The 22003-nt window shown below is 42.7% G+C and overlaps 1 long non-coding RNA gene across 1 annotated transcript in view; it reads right to left on the bottom strand.

The window, feature by feature from the left end:
- The window catches only part of LOC128843697 (uncharacterized), a 31856-nt gene extending 16044 nt beyond the window's left edge, over positions 1-15812 (bottom strand). Inside the window, exons 1-2 of the long non-coding RNA XR_008446333.1 lie at positions 15685-15812; positions 10051-10157 (exon numbers count right to left, since the gene is read on the bottom strand). This is a non-coding gene — a long non-coding RNA (uncharacterized LOC128843697). The remainder of the gene's footprint in view (positions 1-10050; positions 10158-15684) is intronic.
- Between the last annotated feature and the right edge of the window lie 6191 nt (positions 15813-22003).

Below are 22003 nucleotides of genomic sequence, written 5' to 3'. Positions count from 1 at the left end.
TGGAGTCTGTTTTTGAAGTTTTTCTGTTGTAATATAGCCACCCGCAGGTCTGTCACTGAATGACCAGACAGGTTAAAGTGTTCTCCCACTGGTTTTTGAGTATTTTGATTCCTGATGTCAGATTTGTGTCCATTAATTCTTTTGCGTAGAGACTGTCCGGTTTGGCCAATGTACATGGCAGAGGGGCATTGCTGGCACATGATGGCATAGATCACATTGGTAGATGTGCAGGTGAACGAGCCCCTGATGGTATGGCTGATGTGATTAGGTCCTGTGTCAGGAGTAAGTGCAAGTATGAACTCCTGGAACAATACTTAAAATGGTGAAATCTGTGTTGATAAAGGTGTCATTTTGGGAAATAAACAAGTGATTTAAGGAAAGAGAGTGAAAAGTTAACTCTACAGAGGCTGGAGAGAATTAAACAGTTAAACTTTGTGAAAATGTTAAAAAGGATCTTGTTAAAAGAATTCTTGGTTTCTTTGCAGCCATTCTAAAGGAAAAATGGGCCCTTTTCCAGAGGAATGTCTGTAAATAATCCAGGTAAAGAGACTATCTAATTAAAATAATTTGACTATGAACAATTGAGTCAAATTTGCTAAAAGAACATAGGGGGGGTTCTACTGGAACTTAACTGCCCCAAATGTATAAAGGTAATGTAATCTATAAAAAGAAGAACAGGAGTACTTGTGGCACCTTAGAGACTAACAAATTTATTAGAGCATAAGCTTTCGTGGACTACAGCCCACTTCTTCGGATGCATATATGCATCCGAAGAAGTGGGCTGTAGTCCACGAAAGCTTATGCTCTAATAAATTTGTTAGTCTCTAAGGTGCCACAAGTACTCCTGTTCTTCTTTTTGCGGATACAGACTAACACGGCTGTTACTCTGAAATGTAATCTATGTACAGCTATGTAAAAACAAAGCAGTGTAAGAGGGATGTTAAGGGAAAGAAAATGTATATGTATCTGTCTGTCTGTGGGAATATGTGAGGTTTGTAAAACTCCTGTTTTGTAAGTTTAAGATAAATTGGTTTTGTTTTGTTTATAATGCCACTAAAAATCCATTTGACTCTTTAATTCAAAGTTGCAAAACTGACAGACCTTTTTGCCAGACACAGGTAATCAGTGTTGGTTGACTTTGAGATTTGGTATTTAACCCTTACGGGGTAACTTGATTCTTTACAAAATTTAAATGTTTTCAAATAAAGACCAAGTCATGACTGCAGCAGGACAGTCAAAATCAGAAAAATAGGGAGAGATTCTGGATTCTGTTTGTTTGTTTGTTTTTGTAACAAAATAGTAAATGAAAGCTGTAGGAAAAGAATAAAGACAGTGGCCCTCTGAAGCAACAGCAGGGGTGAGGTGCACAAAACAAAAAGAAGCAATGTTAGAAACACTGAGCCTTAAAATGGCTCTGTATAATCAGACTGTCACTTTGATAAGGGTACATAAAACTCTAAGAACAAAAGAAACAGTTACACCTTATGTAAAAATTAATATGGCTAATGTTTTAAAAGTTAAAAGTATAGAAGGAATGTGCAGACGTGTGCAGTGTATATTATAGAGGGGGTAAAAGAAATGCAAACGAAACATGCTACTTAATTAAAATCCTATTAGGGCTCCAAAGGAGCCACAATAGATTGTGTTTTCTTTTTCAGATCTGTGTGTGTTTTGGAAGCAAGAGTTAAAAGTAATCAAAACTCTGGTAAAAGTTAATTGTGTTCCTTTTAAGACAGAGTCTCTGAGCTCTGCTAATGGTTTTGAATCCAAAAGCCAGGCCAGTGTTGATGCAAATTATCTAACTGATAAAGGAAGTGAGAGAACTGCCAGCACAAAGAAGTTGCAGATAAAGAACATACCTGGTCAGCAAACAAATTATCTAAATAAAAGGCACGTATAACAAGATACCTTTAATTAAAATAAATTTAATGTTAATAAGTACCCCTGTAACAATGTATAGTGTGTATGATTTTGGGGGAAAAAAATCCTTTATGGTAATGATGCTTTTCAGCTGTTACCTGTGAACAAACTTAAAGCTTAATACAGCAGGAAAGACATTGTAACCTTGGTCTGCTGTAAAGGGAAAACTGAGGTACACCACCTCATGGATTTAATGACTGAACAGTGGGATAATTTCCCCATAACTCTTAAAAGATAGAAGCCATTAAAACCTGGCCTGCCTATAGAACAAAAACACAGGAAAATATGCAGGTAATTTCTCTTGTTTTGCCTGCAATCAGCAAGGGTATTTGTAAAAGAAAGGAATATTTTAAGCAATAATGAATGCCACTCCAAAAGGGGTAGAAAAATGTTATTTTTGTCTTTCAGAAAAAGCTAATATCAGCTACAGGACAACCTAATAAGAAACAAATAAAAGTGGGTATGCTTATCCATGCCTGTTGCTCCAAAGCCCTGTAGTAAAGACATCTCACTAGGATCCTGTATGTGGGATAAAATGAATAATGAGACCAAAGTACTGTATAATGGGCTATGTGTATGTGTTAATTCTTGGGGGGGAAAGTGTTTTAAAAAAATGGAAGTGTTAGCAACCTTCCAATAGACAAATGTAAATGTAATGTAAGTACTGTGTTTACAAAAAGGTAAAAAGGTAACATAGTTCCTAAAACAAACAAGAAGGCAATGTGGGAAACCGAACCATTCATATTATACATGCAAATGGCAACATGTTAAGAATTGCCACTGCAGAAAGACATAACAGCTTACCATTGGTATAATATATTTTCTGAATGGTCTCCCACAACTACTGGCATACTAATGTTACTAACCCTAATTGTTTTTTATTTTAAATTGTATGTGTTTAATTGTAACGTTTGAAATGTGCTGTTGGATAAAACAAATGTATGCAAAGCTAGAGCCACAGGCCCAAATCGCCTCCCTGTATTTTCTATTACGTGGACTAAATAAGAAGTGACACTGGCGATTAATAATCTTAGTGTCAAAAGGGGGATATGTAGGAGCAGGATTTTATAATGTCCCATAAGAATTAATGTATGATTTGATTTCATCCCTGTCAGCCACCCTTTTTGAATAGCAGAAAGGAATGACAGACCAGAACAATCCTTATGACTGATTATGGTCACCCTTTTGTTTTAGAATAAGTTATAATGTCTACTATGGTTTCCTATATGTATTACAAAGTAGGCCTCTAGTTAAATATACATTTCTTTGTTTTAAGGTTTAGTAAGTAAGAAACAGGATTCTCTATTGTGTCTATGTTAAGTAGATTAGAGGAACATTGAAGGCCTGGGTCTCAATGTAAATTGTCTTGGTTATTGATTGTAAAACTTAGCAAGGTTTAATTTGCAATGCCTTTTTGCTCCATATAAAATACTACTGTTTGTATTCTCAATCTGTGTGAATAAGGAATGTATGCATCAGGAAAAGATAAGGTGTGAAGGCCATTGTTATAGCCAGAGTCAAGGAAGAAGAAGTAAAGAGACTTAAAGGACATCAAAGAATCATCTTACTATCCAGATGGCTGTTAAACTGTCTGGCATCACAGAGTGCATACATGCTTCGCAGTGTAAGAAAGCACCCCTCCAGCAAACCAATCACCTCAGGACCACGCAGAGTCAATTTTGACTCCAGAAGAAGACGTAGAGGAACAGCCTGCAATACCTTACCATCTACGCTCTCGTAAGGGTTGCCAGAAGCAGACAAGGACCTAAAGCAAGGCCCAAAAAGAAGCAGTAGTGAGCCTAGCGCCTGCTGCCCGGTGGATGTAAAACCGTGACTGCGGTTCCCTCAGTTGAGGTTGTCAGAACCGGAAGGGTCTTGCCTCCAACATGAGCCTCTGGTGGTGCCTGTTCCTCAGCTGCTGGTGTCTTAAGGTCTGGGGAGTCCACAATGACAATTCTTTTATCCAGCAGCAAGTGTGGATAGCTCAGACCCTTAATATTTCTAATTGCTGGATCTGCAGCCACATCCCAGCCCACTCTCAAGCTGGTGTTCCTGTCCTGGCAATCCCACTCAATTCCCCAGACCTCACTGGAGGACCTTGTCTGTTTAACAAAACATGGAACAATAATGACACTTGGGAAGCAGTGGGAATAAATGTATCTAAATGGATAAGTGTGATGGAGGGAAAAGGTCATTGGTGTTGAGTGTGTAATGGACAGGGCTGGATCTGGGAAAAAGCCGTTGCCTTCAGCATATTGTGACCAATAGTGTATGGGATTATTTGAATAAAACTAAAAAGTGGCGGGCTGGGTATGGGGATATGATTTTTTTTCTTGACCTGAGGATCAAACAGAAAAAAATCAATTTCATGTTCCCCCTACAGTAACCTTAGTGAAAACAATACAATCTTTCAACACCATGCAAAAAGGCTCCTAAGGTTACAAGCAGTAGTTGAAATAATGGCAAATGAAATCGGAGAGAGTTTAAAAAACCCTGGCCAAAGAAACAGGGGCGATCTGACAGATGGCCCTCCAAAACGGTCAGGCATTGGACATTGTGCTGGCGGCCAAAGGAGGGACCTGTGCTCTCATTGGAAAATAATGTTGTGTGTTCATACCTGACGAACCCAAGGAAGTAATAGATCGTGCTACTCACTTAGAACAAATCGCATATCTTCCCCATGAAGAGCTGAGTTCTTTATGGAAGTGGCTAAGTAACCTGTTAAATTTCTCTGGCATAGGAAACTGGTTGTTTCAGGGAGCCCTGACTATCCTGTTTGAAATCCTAATGATTTTTGTATGCTTTCAGCTAATCTCCTGTTGTATCCAGAATTGTGTAAGGTATGCCACCCAAGTGACTGCCCCAAAACAGAGTGCTAATATGATTTTGAAATATCACTGATGAACGAAGAGATAAAGAACTATTAATATGTGGAACCCAGTAATTGTTGGTCTTTGCGTAAGCTTGACCAAAAGGAGGGATTGTGAAAGTGAAATGAATTATATTGAAGAAATAGAATGAATTAAAGAATGCTGTATGTACCTTTAAGTAGACATGAGAAATGCTGCAAGCCAGGGGGGCAGGAAAGCAGACATTAACTGCTTAATGAATTGCCCCACTTAAGGGCAATTGGTGAAGCATTAGCCTTAGATCGATAAGAGTTAATAAGGAAGCAGGATATGCATATTGTGCCCTATGCAAATTTTACTATTTTGCTCTCTCTGTCGCTTTGTTTAGTTCGCACCCTTTTATCTGTATAAATAAGACTGTTTGAATCTTGCATGGGGGCTCACAGTATCTGAATGTATTAGCAGAGCGCTGTGCTAATAAAACAGAGTGGTCTGACAAACTGAGTCCTGAGTCTAACTTTGACAGTGGTTTCTGAGGCTGTGGATGGCATTGCATTCTGCACAACTTAGGTTATGAGGCAAGCGATATTGTTTTTCCACAATTTCTGCCTGTGCACGTTGGCGGAAGCATTCTATGTATAGATCCAGAGTGTCATTTCGACCCTCAGGAGGAGTCCATGTGGAGTTCTTCCTGTGTTGTTGGTGGGAGGGTATCTGTGTATCAGTGCGCTGTTCAGTGTTATCTTGAAAGTATTCTTTGACTCGGAGGCAGCGAAAGTAGGCTTCCAGATCACCGCAGAACTGTATCATGTTCGTGGCGGTGCTGGGGCAAAAAGAGAGTCCCCGAGATAGGACAGACTCTTCTGCTGGGTTGAGTGTGTAGCTGGATAAATTGACGATATTGTTGGGTGAGTTAGGGGTACCCCTGTTGTGGCCCCATGTGGCAGATAGGATTTTAGACAGCTTACGGTCCTTTTTCCTTTGTAGAGAGGTGAAGTGTGTAATGTAGATCTCCTGCCTTATCTTAGGAAAGTCCATTTGTGTGGAGGGTTGGTTATTTATGATAGAGCTCTCCAACCTGGAGACTTTCTTGATGTTTTTCTGTTTGCTGTATAGGATGCTGATCAGGTGGTTCCTCAGTTTCTTTGATACTGTATGGCATAATCTCTCACTGTGGTCTGTGCAGTATGTAGATAGCAATGGATTTTTCACCTTCAGTCCATTTGGTATGATGTCCATCTGTTTGCATTTGGAAAGGAAGATGATATCTGTCTGTATTACAATCATTGTTGATGCCACTCCAGATTGTTCTCACAAGGAACAGACTACTATGGTTATTCGATATGTTAAAATTGTAGGCAGCTCAAAATTTTCAATGGAAGAAAGGTTTATTTTGTTTGATAATTTCACGAAAAACATTGGGAAAGAAATTGCTGCTCGAGTACTAGCAATTCTAGAAGGTTTTCAGTTAGATTTTCAAGGCTGCATTGGTCAAGCCTATGACAATGGATCTAATATGGCTGGGAAGTACAAAGGTGTACAAGCAGTTCTGCCTGAGCATAATTCAAACTGTATTTTCTCCAGCTGTGGAAACCACCCACTAAACCTTGTAGGTGTTGACTGTGCTGAATCATGCAAGGAGGCGATTACTTACTTTGGAACTGTTCAGCAAATGTACAATCGCTTCAGTAGCAGTCCACAAAGGTGGGAAATTCTGAAGCAATATCTTCCTGTTTCACTGCATGGGATGTCCAAAACTAGATGGTCTGCATGGATTAATGGTGTTCAACCAGTTGCGCAGCATTTGAATTCAGTGAGAAAGACTTTAAATGAGCTTGAATCTCTCAATCTCACTGCACAAGCTCAAACTGAACTTCAGTCTATTCAGAAGCACATGTCGAAATTTGAATGCATTCTGATGTCATCTTTGTGAATGAAGCTCCTTAAAATGATCCACTAAACTAATCTGGTAATTGAAGCACGCAATGCTACACTTGATGTTGAGAGGGATAACATTGAAAGTCTTATCAATTACATTCAACAGATTTATGAACAATGGCATGTGATCCTGACTGAGTCCAAATTAGTAGCATAGAATATTGGCATTTCATCTGAGTTCTCCACCAATCACAATTTACCTACTGAATCCAATGCCAATCAGCATTATAGAGTCAATGTCTTCCTTGTCATCATTGACTCTATTCAATCAGGTCTTACACATCAATTTGAGTCACTGTGACTAATTTGTACCCTTTTTGGGCTTCTTTGGAAGTTCAACAGACTGAGTAATGAAGATCTACTTTCTGCAGCCGAACAATTTCAGCAATAGTACAACAAAGAAATCTCAAAAGATCTCAGTGATGAGGTCATCTTCCTCAAACGAATATATTCCACACACTTTAAATTGGATTGCAAGCCAAAGGAATTGCTTCAAGAAATATTCGAACGTGGACTCTCTGGGGTGTTTCCTAATATCACAATTGCATTGCATATTTTTGTTAGTTTGCCTACATCAGTGGCTTCAGGTGAACGCACCTTCAGCGTGTTGAAGCAGGTAAAGAACTATCACCGTTCAACTATGGGACAAGAGCATTTGAATGGGCTTGCCATGCTTAATATCAACTGTGACATTGCACGAAAGCTAGATTTTTCCTCAATAATTAGTGCATTTGCACAGAAAAGGGCTAGAAAAGCATTTGTTAAATAAGAAAATATTCAAATTATGTCTCACTCTTTTTTCGTGCCTTATTTTGTTTTCATGTGTCGTCATTTTTTATTTTTATTATGGCTAGGGGCCTCAAAAGCTGGAAGTGGCCCAGGCCTCTCTGGACCTTTGAGAGGGCCTGAGCACTTGATTAGTCCCACTGAAACCAGTGCAACTACTACTCACATGCTAGAAGTTAAAAATCAATAGGGCTGTGCAAATGCTGAACATGTACATAAGTGTTTTCAGGGGATAAGTGAGCATCAATCCTCCAGTTAAAGACCATGAAAGAGAAAAGTAACAAGCGGCTGCAAAGTCACAGGGACAATGCTTCTGAGTAAAAGTATGGACTCTGAGTAAAAGAAGCTAGTCTGGATCCTTCCCTTGTTGTCTGTGCTACTTTGTTTGTTCAAAGTGGCTTGTAAATGCGTTAAATTAATGGACGTATTTTTAAAACCTTCATTGAGACACAGTGAAAAGTCAGAACAACAATAAGAATTCCTGCCAAATGCATGTACCATCCAAAAACTATAAAATGTAGATTAGTGAGAGAATGAGCCATTCTTCTTTGTAGAGATGTGTTGCCCTCTATTTGACTTGGATCAGAAACTCTGGTTTTATTAAACATAGGACTGCTCACAATTTTGTTTCTTTTTATTTTGCTCAAATTTCCTGTGTGATGTTTGCAAATGACCTTGCCAAGTAAAAATGAATATATTTGGGCCCCCAATATCCAATGGGACTATTAACATGGCTAAGTGCTTATGAGATGGGTCCTTAGATTGTACCTTTCGTTATACCAGCACCAAACCTTATCTATTTTTCTTGCTTGAATTTTATCAAGCCCCTCTCTAATTATATCTTATATCTTCCAGGGCATTTTCAGGATTCAACTCACTCACCAGTATTACTCCTTAAAATCTACATTATATTTTGGGTTGCATTATATTAGTAATCAGTGAGGCTTGTGAATTGAGGATGGGGCTAGGAACCAGTGACTAATGGTTCTACCACTAATATATTGTATAACATTGGCAATTAACTTCATCCATAATTTTCAGTGTTGGGTGCTGCGGTGTATAAGAATTGGCTAGTATCCCTTTAAATAATTTGTGAGTCCTCTAGTGAGCCTCACTGTCTTGAAGCCACCAGGACACTGCCAGATCAGCCGTGAGCTAGGCCTTGCATCTTGTATATATGGTCATATGGTTCCTCCATATTATATTTGTTGTGTAAAGATACAACACGTACCCAACTACAGCTCTCTTATTTTAGGCACCCAAGTGTGAAATTTTTTACCCTAATCTCCCATATGTACAAAGGGTATATATACAGATACATATTGTATTAGTGCTATGACGCTAAAAATAGTTAAAGTTTGTACAGTGCTTTGAACATATCAAGCATCCAGTGCATAAATGATAAATGTTGTTATTGCACTTTGATTTAGCTGCACTATTCTCCTGCAGGGATAAATAGTTTATCCTCCTTTTGGGGGAAGAGTGGTTTATGTAACTGCTGTGAATGAGAATTCTTTTTATAGATTTCAGAACATTCATTTATATATATATATATTGATAATAAAAAGCAACTTCCAGAAAGAGCAAGTGATAAAAGAACAGAGTAAAAATTATAACATCCTGAATATGACTTAGAAACTAAGGGCATTATCTTTGTTTTCAAAGGTTAAGTTGAATGTTGTAAAGAGCAAGAAAGTTCCATTTTCCTTTTTTTATGTAGTCAATTTACATCAGAAAAATTATGGAAAAAATGTTTTTTGCCATACTGAATCATTATAATGGAGAGACAGTTCATACCCACCCATCTTCACATCCTAGCTTCACCCAATCTAAACTAATCCATTATTATTTACTTTTTGCAGTATTGCCAACCCCAAGCATTCAAAAATCATGAGTCATGCTGCAAAAAATCATACGATTATCTTAAAGCTCATGAGATTTTTTTAAAAATTGGGGTTCCTTTTATTTGCTTTCTGGTGTTGGAGCCTGTAGGGTTCATGTTGTCAAGCTTTTCTCTGCAACCCTATGGGTTAGAAGCTTACTTTTTGTTCTAAATGAAATCTAGGATTCTGGCATATTCCTAGGACTTCAAGAGTGAAGCTTTAAGAAAAACACTAAATATTGCAAGACTTGCAATAAAACCCCAAGAGTTGGCAACACTGTAAATTGTTTTGTAGTAGTGCCCAGAGGCCCCAATGAAGGATCAGAGCCCCACTGTGCTAGGTGCTGTACAAACACATAACAATAAGTTGGTCCCTGCCCCATAGAGCTTACAGTCAAAATATAACAGGAGAGAGAACAGGCACACATAAAATACATATGAGAGAATCACAAGTTAACAATGAAATCATTGTGATCAGTGAGATAAGCAGTGTGCACAGCACGGAAGCTGCCTAACAATTGTTGGGTTCTCAAGTACAAACCCTGAAATTCCTCAGGTGCAATTTTATACCAGAGTAGAACTTTTCCAGAAAATCTGGAGCAAATCTGACAATGTGTTTTTAAAAAAGGAAATGTTCTTATTTCTTTAACACTTTCCTAAATATTTTTGACTTACCAATAACTCCTAGACAGCTTGGCTCACAATCCCCAAAATTGTGTTCATCTGTTGTTCTCGGTGAGGACTGATGTCTTTGGCTAGATATTTTTCTGGACTGGAAGAAGCTGTTGACAGCATAATTTAGTTATTAAATGTGATTTTATCATTACATTATGGTCTGTGCAGATTTCTTAGCTCTGCCTGGTTCCAACAGACCTTGCGATGTTGTCTGGCCTCAGAAACAGATAGCCATAATGAGAGGAGCAATAAACAGGGAAACACATAGGGAGCGGTTTGGGAACAGCAGGAGGGAAAGAGAGCTGCCTAGCTCACTACGGGAAGCAGAGAGGTCTAGAGACTATACTGAAAGTTCTTTGTCTCTTTGTCACCCGTTTGAACAGTTCCTAGCACACAAAGACACTTACTTCTTAGCGCTATCACACTACATACAATAAAATAATAATAATAACAACAACCAAAAATCCACTATTTTCATGGTTTGCCTATGGTGGAGAGGGAATATAAAGTGAAAATAGTGGATTTTTGGTTATATTCCCTCTACTCCATAGGCAAACCATGAAAATAAAATGGATTTAATATGACTTCTTAAAATCCTTATTGAAATCTCTATCATGAAAAGTGCTTAATCCAGTGGAGGAGAGAGGGCAGAATACATTTGCTTGCGCATTCAGAATTGTGAATTTCCAAACTTCCTAATGTTTGGGGGTTTATAAAAATTGTAACCTTAAGTTTCTAATATTTCTACTTTTTGAAATAGCTACAACAATCACTTTTGGATCTTTTCCTTAGGTAATTGAGAAATATTTACAAATTTAACACAGCTTAACAGAGTTTTTTGCCGGGGAATTTACTAGAGCTGAGCAGGAATTTCCATTATTTCAAAATTTGTTTTCATTCCAAATCAAAACATCAAATTTCAAAATTTCCCACAAAATGAAATTTTCAAAAAAAATATTAGTTTGGGGTCAGCCAAAACATTTCATTTCAATACATTTAAAACATCTCATTTCAGCTTTAAAAATATATATATATTTTTAGTTTAAAATACATTTTGAAAGGAAAAGTTATTTTGAAAAATCAAAATATTCCATTCTGAACATATTTAAATGGACCATTTTGACATTATTAAAATGCTTCATTTTCATTTTTTTCTAAAATTAAATTTTGTCAAAATCAACACGTTCCCACAGAAAGTTGATTTTTGACAAAACGGCATTTTCCAACCAAAAAAACCCAAACATACTGTCAAAAAAATTTCAACCAGCTCTAGAATTTACTTTAGCTTTTCGACCAAAACAAATGTTTATATGCAAAACCATGAATGTATCCTTATTGTCAGTAACTCTTGACTTATTACCTACTTAAAGTAGTGAATTGAAAGTGTCTCTAATATTACTGTAAGGGTGTGGTACTCCCACAAGTACATCTACACACCTTTAGATTATGGCTAAACATGTGACTCGTTAAATACACATACCTGAACAATGTGCTGTAAACACTGATAAAAGTAACTCCAGTAAAGGTGCATTTAATCAGCAGAAAAGCAGAATTGTAAGATGAAATTTGTTGTATTGAACACTGGCCAAAAACTATTTCCTAAATAACATTCTATTTTTTCCTTTCTTTCTTTAACTGTTCCTGCTAACACTTAAGGAATAGTTCTATTCTGAAAAGTTACTGGATAACAATAGCACCTTCTTACCCCACAGTCTTACTCCCTTTTAATTATTCTGCAATGTAACTGCTGACTCTAGTGACAAAAAACAAGGGTTTTTTGTCACTACTTTTTACTGCTGGTAGCCCTGCAGAGCGGTCAGAGATACAAACCAATTTTTGGAGTTGAAAGTTTGTCACTGACTTATTCTACTAAGTACAGTTTAATTATGGACCACTCACAGCCATTCCCGGTGGATTTTGGGATCTGAAATAACTATAGCCATAGTGCCCTTGATTTTTTTGAAAGACTCCAGGTCAGTTCACACTTCTAGAAGGCATTGCTTTCCAGGCTACTTATTCATAGATTATAAGTAGGGCCTTACCAAATTCGGTCAATTTCATGGTCATAGGATTTTAAAAATAGTAAATTTCATGATTCCAGCTATTTAAATCTGAAATTTCAGTGTTATAATCATAGGGGTCCTGACCCAAAAAGGAGTTGTGGGGGGGAGGGTTTGCAAGGTTATTGTAGGGGGCGTTGCGGTACTGCTACCTGTACTTCTGCGCTGCTGCCTGTGGCGGAGTTGCCTTCAGAGCTGGGCAGCTAGAGAGTGGTGGCTGCTGGAGCCCAGTTCTGAAGGCACAGCCTCCGCCAGCAGCAGTGCAGAAGTAAGGATGCCATGGTATGGTATTGCCACCCTTACTTCTGTGCTGCTGCTGGCAGGGCGCCACCTTCAGAGCTGGGTGCCTGGCCACCAGCCATCACTCTCCAGCCACTAGCCTCTACTCTCTGGCCATCCAGGCGTGAAGGCAGCGCAGAAGTAAGGGTGACAATACTGCAGCCCCCCTAAAATAAACTTGCGACTCCCCCCCCCGCGCAACTCCCTTTTGGGTCAGGACCTCTAATTTGAGAAACGCTAGTCTCCCCCATGAAATCTGTATAGTATAGGGTAAAAGCACACAAAAGACCAGATTTCATGGTGGGAGACCAGATTTCATGGTCCGTGATGTATTTTTCATGGCCGTGAATGTGGTAGGGCCCTAATTGTAAGGCCAGAATGGACCACTGATTCTAGTCTGACCTTCTGTATAACACAGGCCACAGGACTTCTCTGAATTAATTCTTGTTTGACCTACAGCACATTGTGACATGTCGTTCCATATTCTTTATGAAAATATGCTTATGATATGAATATGACATAACTGAGATATACTTTATGCAAGTTGGCTCATGTGAGATATCATTGGAAAGGTTATGATTTACTGAACACAATTATGCAATTTGTATGCCTGTATCATTTCTGTATTTGAAGTGAGGAATATTGACTATGTATCTGTATTTCAACTATGCTACTTTGGGTGACGCCCACTGCTAGCACTTCAGATACAACAATGGAAAAGCCAGACGGGGGATGGCCCATCAGTGAGGACAATGAGCTGTGAAAAGCTAGGCCTTCCTGTGGACCCTCTATACTGCCATTGACTCATAGACACTGTGATACTACAGGGTCTGGTGGTCTTGTCACATGATACTAAAACATTACCTGGGACTTCTTGTAACTTTCCACTGTAAGGGAAGGGGGGCCAAGTTTGGGAAACAAAGGATTCCTGCCTTATGTAAATCCTATTTAAGGGTGGGGAGGAAGACAAACAGGACTCTTCCTCTCCATGGCCAGTCTGCCCAAGAAGAAAGATTGCAAAAGGGAAGGCAAGGGGGAAGTCCAGACTGAGACAGCGGTCCAGTCTGAAAAGGAATATAACTGGAACTCTGAACCACAGAAACTTTGCAAACTGCCTGCAACAATATCTAGGGTGAGAAATACTATTCGTAACCAATTTCTTTAATGAAACTAGCTTAGTTTGCGTGTTTGAATTCATTTGCTTAGTAATCTGCTTTGTTCTGTTTGTTACCTCTTTTGCCACTTAAAATCTGCCTTTTTATAGTTAATAAAATTTGTTTTTTTGCTTATTATTGAACCCAGTTTCTGTAATTTCTAACTGGGGCACGGGTAAGAAGTGTCCACACCTCTCTCCACATTGAGGAAGGGGGCGAATTTCATTATATATCTTTGGATCTGCATTCCAAGGGAGGTGAACATCTGAGTGCTGGAGCAAGTCCCTTAAGCTAAGTCTTCCCAGAGCTGTTCTACAGCTGGGTGTGGCTCTGCCTGCGTGTGTGTTAGAGGAGGTTTTAAGAGCCTGGCTCAGCAAGACAAGTTAAAGCGGGGGCCAATGCTGGCAGAACAGATAGACTCAGTGGTATCTCAGCACATCAGGTGGCTTCCCAAGGGGTCCAACCCATCACACACACACATTTTAGAAAAACATACAATCTTGATTTTAAAATTGCCAGTAGTGGAGACACCACTACTACAACCCTTGGTAACTTGTTCCAATGGTTAATTACCCTCACTGCTGGCTACAGTGACTGTTAACTCCCTATCAACTGACTGCCTGCTGCTGACCAGCTCCTCTGTTAAGAAACCAGCATGATGTCTGGCCACAAGGAGTATATCTACACTGGAATAAAAGACCCCCGCAGCACAGCTGTGCCTGACCTGGGTCAGCTGACTTGGGCTTGCAGGTCTCAGACTTGAGCTGGAATCTGGGCTCTGGGACCCTCCCCCTCTTGTGGGGTCCAAAGATCAGGTTCCAGCCCAAGCCTGAACCTCTACACAGCAATTTTATGGCCCCAGAGCCCAAGCCTTGCAAGCTCTAGTCAGAGGATCAGGGCCAGTCATGGGTGTTTAATTGCTTTGTAGACGGACCCAAGGAGGGATAACTGTCTGGGAGATTAAACAAGGAATTGAGAACAAGGGACTAATCCCTCTGTGGCCTTCATCAAGCCATCAAGGACAACATTTTCAAACTTGGGTGCCTGGCTTTAGGATTTTCTGTTTCTGAAAGGTGGGTCACAGTCAGTCTCTTTTCTGAGAGGGAGATATGGGGGACTGGTTCGCTGATAAAATATTTCAAAGGTCTGACCTGAAAATGCAAAGGCTGGCCCTATACACAGCATGGAGTTCTGTTTCTTTAGAGGTCAATGACTGCTCACAGGTACAATGTGGTATAGCTGGTTAGCATGTTCGTTTTCTATCTTGTAAGGCCAGATACAAGTCTGGCTGGGGTGTGTATCAAATAAAATTAGTTTGGTGGCTTCTATCTCTTCACAAAACAAAACCATGTCATAAATTTTCACAATCGGCACAGACTACTGCTCAGTTGAGTCCCAGGACCATTAGATGGATTAGGGCCATGCCTAGAACCCACTGTAAACCAGGCTGATCTGGGTTCTTTGTGACTGTGATCAGGTATGTGGGTTTGCACACCCTCATGAGAAGCTGGTGCCTGGAGCTGGCTCTGATTATAAAACGCTACGCAAGAGCTACGTATTAATTATTATTATTTAACTATGAAACCTGTTGACCAGGATGTTTCCTCATTGTATGAATGAAATTAACTAGCACAGCAATTTCTAACAAGCTATCCCCCACTAATCTATTACATATTGTAGAACTGGTTTATTTCATTCATGCAATAAGAAAACATCCTGAACAAGGGGTTTTATGATCAAACAATATAATCTGCCAGTTATGATACAATATGCAATAAAACCCATGTCTTGAACCTTTGACACACAATTGGGAAGTCCCTGCCCCAGGCTGCTGAGGGATTTAAGGAGATGCTTTTTTCTTGAGCTTGTCATGAGCACACCAAGGCAAGGAAAATTTGGAGAGGCTGAAACAGTCCCCTCTCAGGCTATCCCTAGATGAATTCATGCAGTTCCCCCATACAACTAATTAAGCCCCCCAATTAATGCAGCAACCTCCATACAATTCATGACAGACATCCTGCCTGTTCCCCTCCCGCCATGCAGTTAATGCCAGTTTCCAGGCACCTCCACCACACACACAATTAATGCAGCTTCCCCACATTTAATGCAGACTGCCTTCATGCTGGTTGCATCCTTCTTACCTTAGTACTGCTCCACCTTCCTAAGGGTCTCCTAGATGTTCCTTCTCTTGCTGCTACAGCATTAGGCCTTTGTGCCTCTCCCTTCCAAGGAACAGAAAGAGGCCTAGGAGCTGCCCAAGAGGAGCCAGTAGGAGAGGACTGAGAAGATAGAGAGTGCTGGGCTGACATTTTAATCTGAGCTGCGGGTGCAGACTGAGGAGGAAGTAGAAGGAGCTCAGCAGCTCAGGGCTGGCTCTGTGATTTTGGGCAAGTGTCATGAGGGGCAAAAAGTATGTGTGTTTCAATCATGTTATCTCAGGTATTGTAGCCCAGGCTACAATGTGGCCAGTTAACATATATTCAAATGTGTTGGCCTGTATTTCAATGAGCATTCAGAGGGCTGTCCAATCATTTAAGTCATCTTGATTGAGCTAACACTATTAAAAACCACTCACTTTTTGCCTCCCAAGACAGGTCTCTGAGAAGAGTGACCCCCACCAAGATTTTCAAGAATTGGTGTGCAAAGTTAGCTCTAACTCCCAATTTATATACCTAATAAGTGGCCTGATTTTCAGAAATGTTAGTAAGCAGCACCCACTGATTTTATGTTTCTAGGCTAAACCACTTGAGAGAGATGTTGAGCCAAGAAAGTAAGCCAGAATTGAAACCCACGTCAATTTTTGACCCTTCACATTGTGTCAGGGGCCCTAGTATAATCACCTGTTTGAAAATTCACATGAATCAGCCTGGTTTGGGCAAAGCTAGGTGTAAAGCTGGGTTTATAATACAAAGCTTCAATATTAATTATATACAGGCAAGTATTTCTGCATCATTTGTGTTACCACCAAATATCCAGAGGGCAGGTGACATTAGGTAGCTGTCTCACATGGATCATTTCTGCTGCAGGCACTGGGGAAATAAAGTATAGCTTGGGTTAAACAGGTACACTTTAAAAACCTTACACAACTATAATGTAGGATTGAGCTGATGTTAACGGATATCCCACTTGACACAAATCTTCATTGCAAATCTCTCTAATTATATTAATTATTCATGTTGATAATTATATATTCGTAGCTTGTTTTGTAATGATACATTGACAAAGAAATTAAACCCCACACAGCTCATCCTCTCTCCAACACTACAACTAGAGATCCCCATGTTTCAGAAGGTTAATTTGGATACATCCCCCTTGGTCTTAGTAAAAATGAAAATGAAAAGTCAGCCCAAACTTTCAAGAGTTAGTTGGTTTCCATTCACAGGCAAACATTTGCTCGGGTTCACTCAAAACTCATCCTAGATCAGTGGTTCCCAAACTTGTTCCGCCACTTGTGCAGGGAAAGCCCCTGGCGGGCCAGGCCATTTTGTTTACCTGCCACGTCCGCAGATTCGGCCGATCGCGGCTCCCACTGGCCACAGTTCGCTGCTCCTGGGCAATGGGAGCTGCTGGAAGCAGCAGCCAGTATGTCCCGTCCCTCGCGGCAGGTAAACAAACTGGCCCGGCCCGCTAGGGGCTTTCCTAGATATTGTCCTAGATAACTGAAATTTCAAAACCTGGCTCTGTTTTTAGATTTATTAACAAAAAAAATTCATCTGGCCCCAGATTTTGTTACAGAACTTTTGCACAGCTGTACCAACCACATATCATATCATAAAGAATGGACCTAATCTGTTGACCTCAACAACTTAATAAAAATACAATGCACAGGAATTCTTGTAAGAAACTGACTTATTTCCTGACCCCAGTCACATGACCCAGGTCAGGGTTGCATAAAGGTTAATACACCCAATAATGCTTGGGTTTAGTATATTGTTGACTATTGGAATGAGCACTAAGATTACTAGTAGGTAAATTATTGTTCTCAACCAAACATGTATGTAGGGTGAGGGGTCTAACTGAGTTTTCTGGTATTAATGATGAGCCCACTGATGGCACTCAGAAAATACCATGCATTTAACACTATTATTCCACTTCTTAAATTAATTTGGGAACTTAATAATGAATTAGGTCAAGGAAAGCTCTAAGCATAGAGTGAGGTAGTTTAAGATATTTCCTCTTCAGGGTTGTACTTCAGTTTTTGTTGGCATTGGCCATATACTTTAATCCATTATGCCTTTATTGCTGGTGATACTTATGCTGAGTAACTTTGCCTTAATTTAAAAAAAAAAATCATGTTATCTCTTCTTGTACAGAGGTCACTGTGGGCCATGGAGCCTCCTCTGTTCTACTGCGGTAAGAGGTGTAGAGGGGGTTTTCCTAATCAAACTTCTGGGGGTCTGCCCTGTGTGTTCCCTTTGGCCATATGGGGCACTGCAGTACTGCAGAGAGGGCAGACATGACCTCAGAATCACACTGGGTTGAGATCTGGTGGACAAATGCACTGAACATCCTGCAGGTCTCTGCCATGTGGGAACCCCCTTTGACCAGGCATTTTTGCCTCTCCCTCCTAGCACTAGTATACCCAGTATAGCTGGCTTCCATGCCATTCCTTTACCATCATACCCTCTGCATTCTGTGACATCTTCTAGGGGGAGACGGGAGGGGGAGTGGCAGAGCTGATGTAGCAAAATTCATGCAGGTCTGAGATTAATTTCAGTGGATTTTTCTATTTGAAATTCCACACAAAATGTGTTCTCCGAGTTCCTCTTCTCTCCCCGCCGCCCATGTAGCGCTGTGCTTTCAGGGCGGCAGTTCTCAAACTGTGGGTCGGGACCCCAAAGAGGGTTATGACCCCATTTTAATGGGATCACCAGGGCTGCCCTTAGACTTGCTGGGGTCCAGGGCCGAAGCCCAAGTCTCACCACCCCCAGGGGCCAAAGCTGAAGCCCGGGCTTCAGCCCTGTGTGGCGGGGCTCAGGCTTTGGCTCCAGTCCTGGGCAGCAAAGCCCAGGGTACAGGCCCCCCTGCCTGGGGAATAAAGCCCTTGGGCTCCGGCTCTGCTCCTTCCCCCCTCCCCAGCAGCGGGCTCTGCCCGGCTTTGGTTCCCCCTGCTGGGGTCGTGTAGTAATTTTAATGGTCTGAAGTGTAGGAACAAACCAAACCCCACTGCTGATACCGAGGCTAACACACCGGGCAGGGAAATCAGCATCCGTGCGCCTGTGACTTAGCGCTTCCCAGCCCAGAGCTCGGGGCTGGCGTGGGCGGAGGCCGGGCGAACACACCCTTCCCGCGCCTGGGCTGGGCACTCAATGCCCGCGTGTGGTAGGGAGCGAGCCGGCTAAGCGGCGGCAGCAGCCTCCATCCCTCCCCAGAACACGCTGCCCCGGCGGCTTGCGCAACCAATGCAGCCCTAGCCTGCGCCGGTCTCCCTCACCTGCAGCCGCCCTGGCCACAGCGGGTTTCCAGAGGCTGCAGCTCTCCCCTTCCTGCCTAAAGATGCAGCTGCTAAGTGCGCGAGCAGGTAAAGGTTTGCACGAGCACAAACACCCACTGAGGCTGCAAGGGGCTTTCTCTGCTCCGGGCGGACACTGCCTAGGGCTTGGAGCTGAGCTGGTGTAGCCCCACAAAATGCTCCCGCTCCCGTTTTGCTACTTTGGGTGTACTGAGCATGCTCAGTCGAACTGAGCATGCCCAGTAACCTTCGTTGTAGCCACTGCCCTCTCTCTGCCCTCTCTCTGCCTTTACTTCTGCTAACAATTTGCTACCTCCTCTTTGGGGGGGTTTAAAAGGATTAAGGGGGGCAAATCGCAGCGGGGGGGCTGTCAGGGTCTGAGCAGGGGGCAGAATTTTACTGGCCTGGGGGGTTCAAGCTACTGTAGCTAGCGGCAGAAGAGGGGCTGAAGGGCAAAAATCGGTGGTGGGGGGTGAGAGCCGGGTTAAGTGGGGGAGGGGAGACACTGCCAGACCCCGTGCGGGTACAAAACCCCCGTTTAGGGAGGGGGAGGGGGGAGAACAGTGACCCCATGGGATGAGCCACCCACTGTGCTCGCTAATCTAGGGGTGTGGGGGGGGGCAGAGGCTGTTTTTTTGTTCTCACAGGGACGCTGCATGTCAGCCTCGGAGCAGGGGGCGGGTTCCTGGGGCTGGGGTCTTAAAGGCACAGGCCTCCAATTCCTAGCCTGTCAAAGCTTAATCAACGCAGCTCCTCTCTATCCTATACAAGTGTTGCAGGGCCAGGGCCGCCCAGACGGGGGGGGGGGCCAAGTGGGGCAATTTTTTGCAGGGGCCCCCACGAATATGTCGGAGGCTGCCCCCGCCTCCGTCTTCCCCCGGTGTCTCAGCGTGCCGCGTCCAGGAGCGGCCCTGGCGCACTGCAGCGCAGTGGCTCCAACGCGGTCCGGGGCCGCTCCTGGTCGCAGCACAGCCCATTATGTAATTGCAAATATATACATACCATTAAAGCATTGAATGTTTTTAAATAATGTATTTTGTGTATTTTCAAATTATTACAAATTAATTTTTGAATGTATGTCACTGGTTATTTTTTACATTTCAAAATACATGTTACTATAGTATTGCAACTTTTTTTATGGAAGGGGCCCCCAAAATTGCTTTGACCCAGGCCCCCTGAATCCTCTGGGCAGCCCTGTACACGGCTACGTTACTGATCCAGCCAGGAGACTGAATGCGGTGAAATATTGTACAGACACCCCCTCCCTCCAACTCTGCCTCTCACATTTTGAATATGTAAAAGTGTCTTCTATCAGTTTCTATGCCTATATGAAATCACTGCAGTTCATTTCTCTTATATAACGTGCTGAGTTGCTAACTCCCTCCCAGAGCCCACATGTCTGCACCCCCTCCTGTACCCCAATCCCATGCCCCAGGTCAGAGCCTGCACCCCTCACTCAAACTACCCAAACTACCTATAGCCTGCAACCCTCCTGCACCCCAACTCCATCCCAGAGCCTGCACCCCAAAAAGGGATGGATTAACTTTTTGTGGTCCTGGTGCTAAACATATTTGTGGTCCCCCAGGGGGGAAATGGGGACATGGGGCATGGGGGGCAGAGTCCTCAGAGCGACGGGCTGGCCGGGGGCAATGGGAGATGGGTCATGGCACGGCAGGAACAATCCTGCTCCACCCAGCCCAGTACAATGGCACTGTTTACAAACCGGGAGCTGCCAGACGCACACTGGCCAGCCCGGCCCTGTGCTCCCATCATGCTTCTTCCCCTTCGGGGCGGGCCCATGACCCCAAGGGTGATACCAGAGTGGCCCCTTTGGTCGATCTGCTTCCTCCTGGCTAATGTGACAAATTGATCTATTGTACGATTGAGGCGCGCTGTTTCACGTATTTGTGTGTGAGTCCGTGAAAAGGGAGGTAAGCTTTGGGGGTACGGAGCATGCCCCTGAGCCCAAGGTGAGACCACAGTGGCCCCTTTCATCGATCTGCTTCCTCCTGGCTAGCATGCCCCTGAGCCGAAGGTCATACCAGAGTGGCCCCTTCCATTTTTTCCACTGGCTTCCGCCTTCCTTATTTCCAATGACTTTACCTTTGGATGGGGTTTGTGGTCAAAAACACTCACGGTCTGCTTCCTCCTGGCTAATGTGCCAAATTGATCTCTATTGGTCAATTGAGGCGCACTGTTTCACGTTTTTGTGTGTGAATATGTGAAAAGACCCCCACAAACCCCCATGCCCAGTGCCCTCCCACAGACCACTCTGAACCCCCCCAGATCCTCTCACTGCCCAGTGCCCCCTAGCTGTAGACCCCCCACAGCCCTCCGACAACTGCACAGTGCAGTGCCCTGCCCCTCCCCGCCCAGAGCCCCCCCGCAGATTCCCTCACTGCCCAGTGCCCCCCACCGCCCCACCTGCACAGTGCCCCACCCAGACCCCTGCACACTTCCCAGTGCCCCAACACACACAGATCTTCCCACCCCTCATTGCACAGCACCCCCCCAGACCCACTAGAGACCTACTCTCCCACACCCTAACCCCCAGCCACAATACCCGGCCCTGATGGGAGGTGACTGTGTCTGCCAGGCTGAGCCGGCAGCGCAGCCACAGCTTGTCCTGGGGCAGGATAACTCCGGCCCTTGGGGTGCAATCAGCCAGGCTGGCAGTCACGACTGGAACACAGGTATGGAGGGGTATGCGCTGTTTAGGAAAGACCGGGACAAAGGTAAAGGGGGGGGGGGGCATTGTATGTCAATAGTGAAATAAGCTGTAAAGAAATAATAGTCGATGGAATAGATAACACAGAGTCCGTCTGGGCAATACTCACACTGGGTAAAAGGACTACTAGAGCCTCTCCGTGGATAGTGCTTGGGGTGTGCTATAGACCGCCGGGATCGACCCAGGATATGGATAAGGAACTATTTAATGTGTTTAGAGAAGTAATTACTAACAGAAACTGTATAATTATGGGGGACTTTAACTTCCCGGATATAGATTG

Source organism: Malaclemys terrapin, chromosome 9 (assembly GCF_027887155.1).
Source record: "Malaclemys terrapin pileata isolate rMalTer1 chromosome 9, rMalTer1.hap1, whole genome shotgun sequence".
In the NCBI taxonomy this organism is placed as follows: Eukaryota; Metazoa; Chordata; order Testudines; family Emydidae; genus Malaclemys; species Malaclemys terrapin.
Note: the sequence above shows the minus strand (reverse complement) of the source record. Positions and strands in the feature narration are given on the sequence as shown.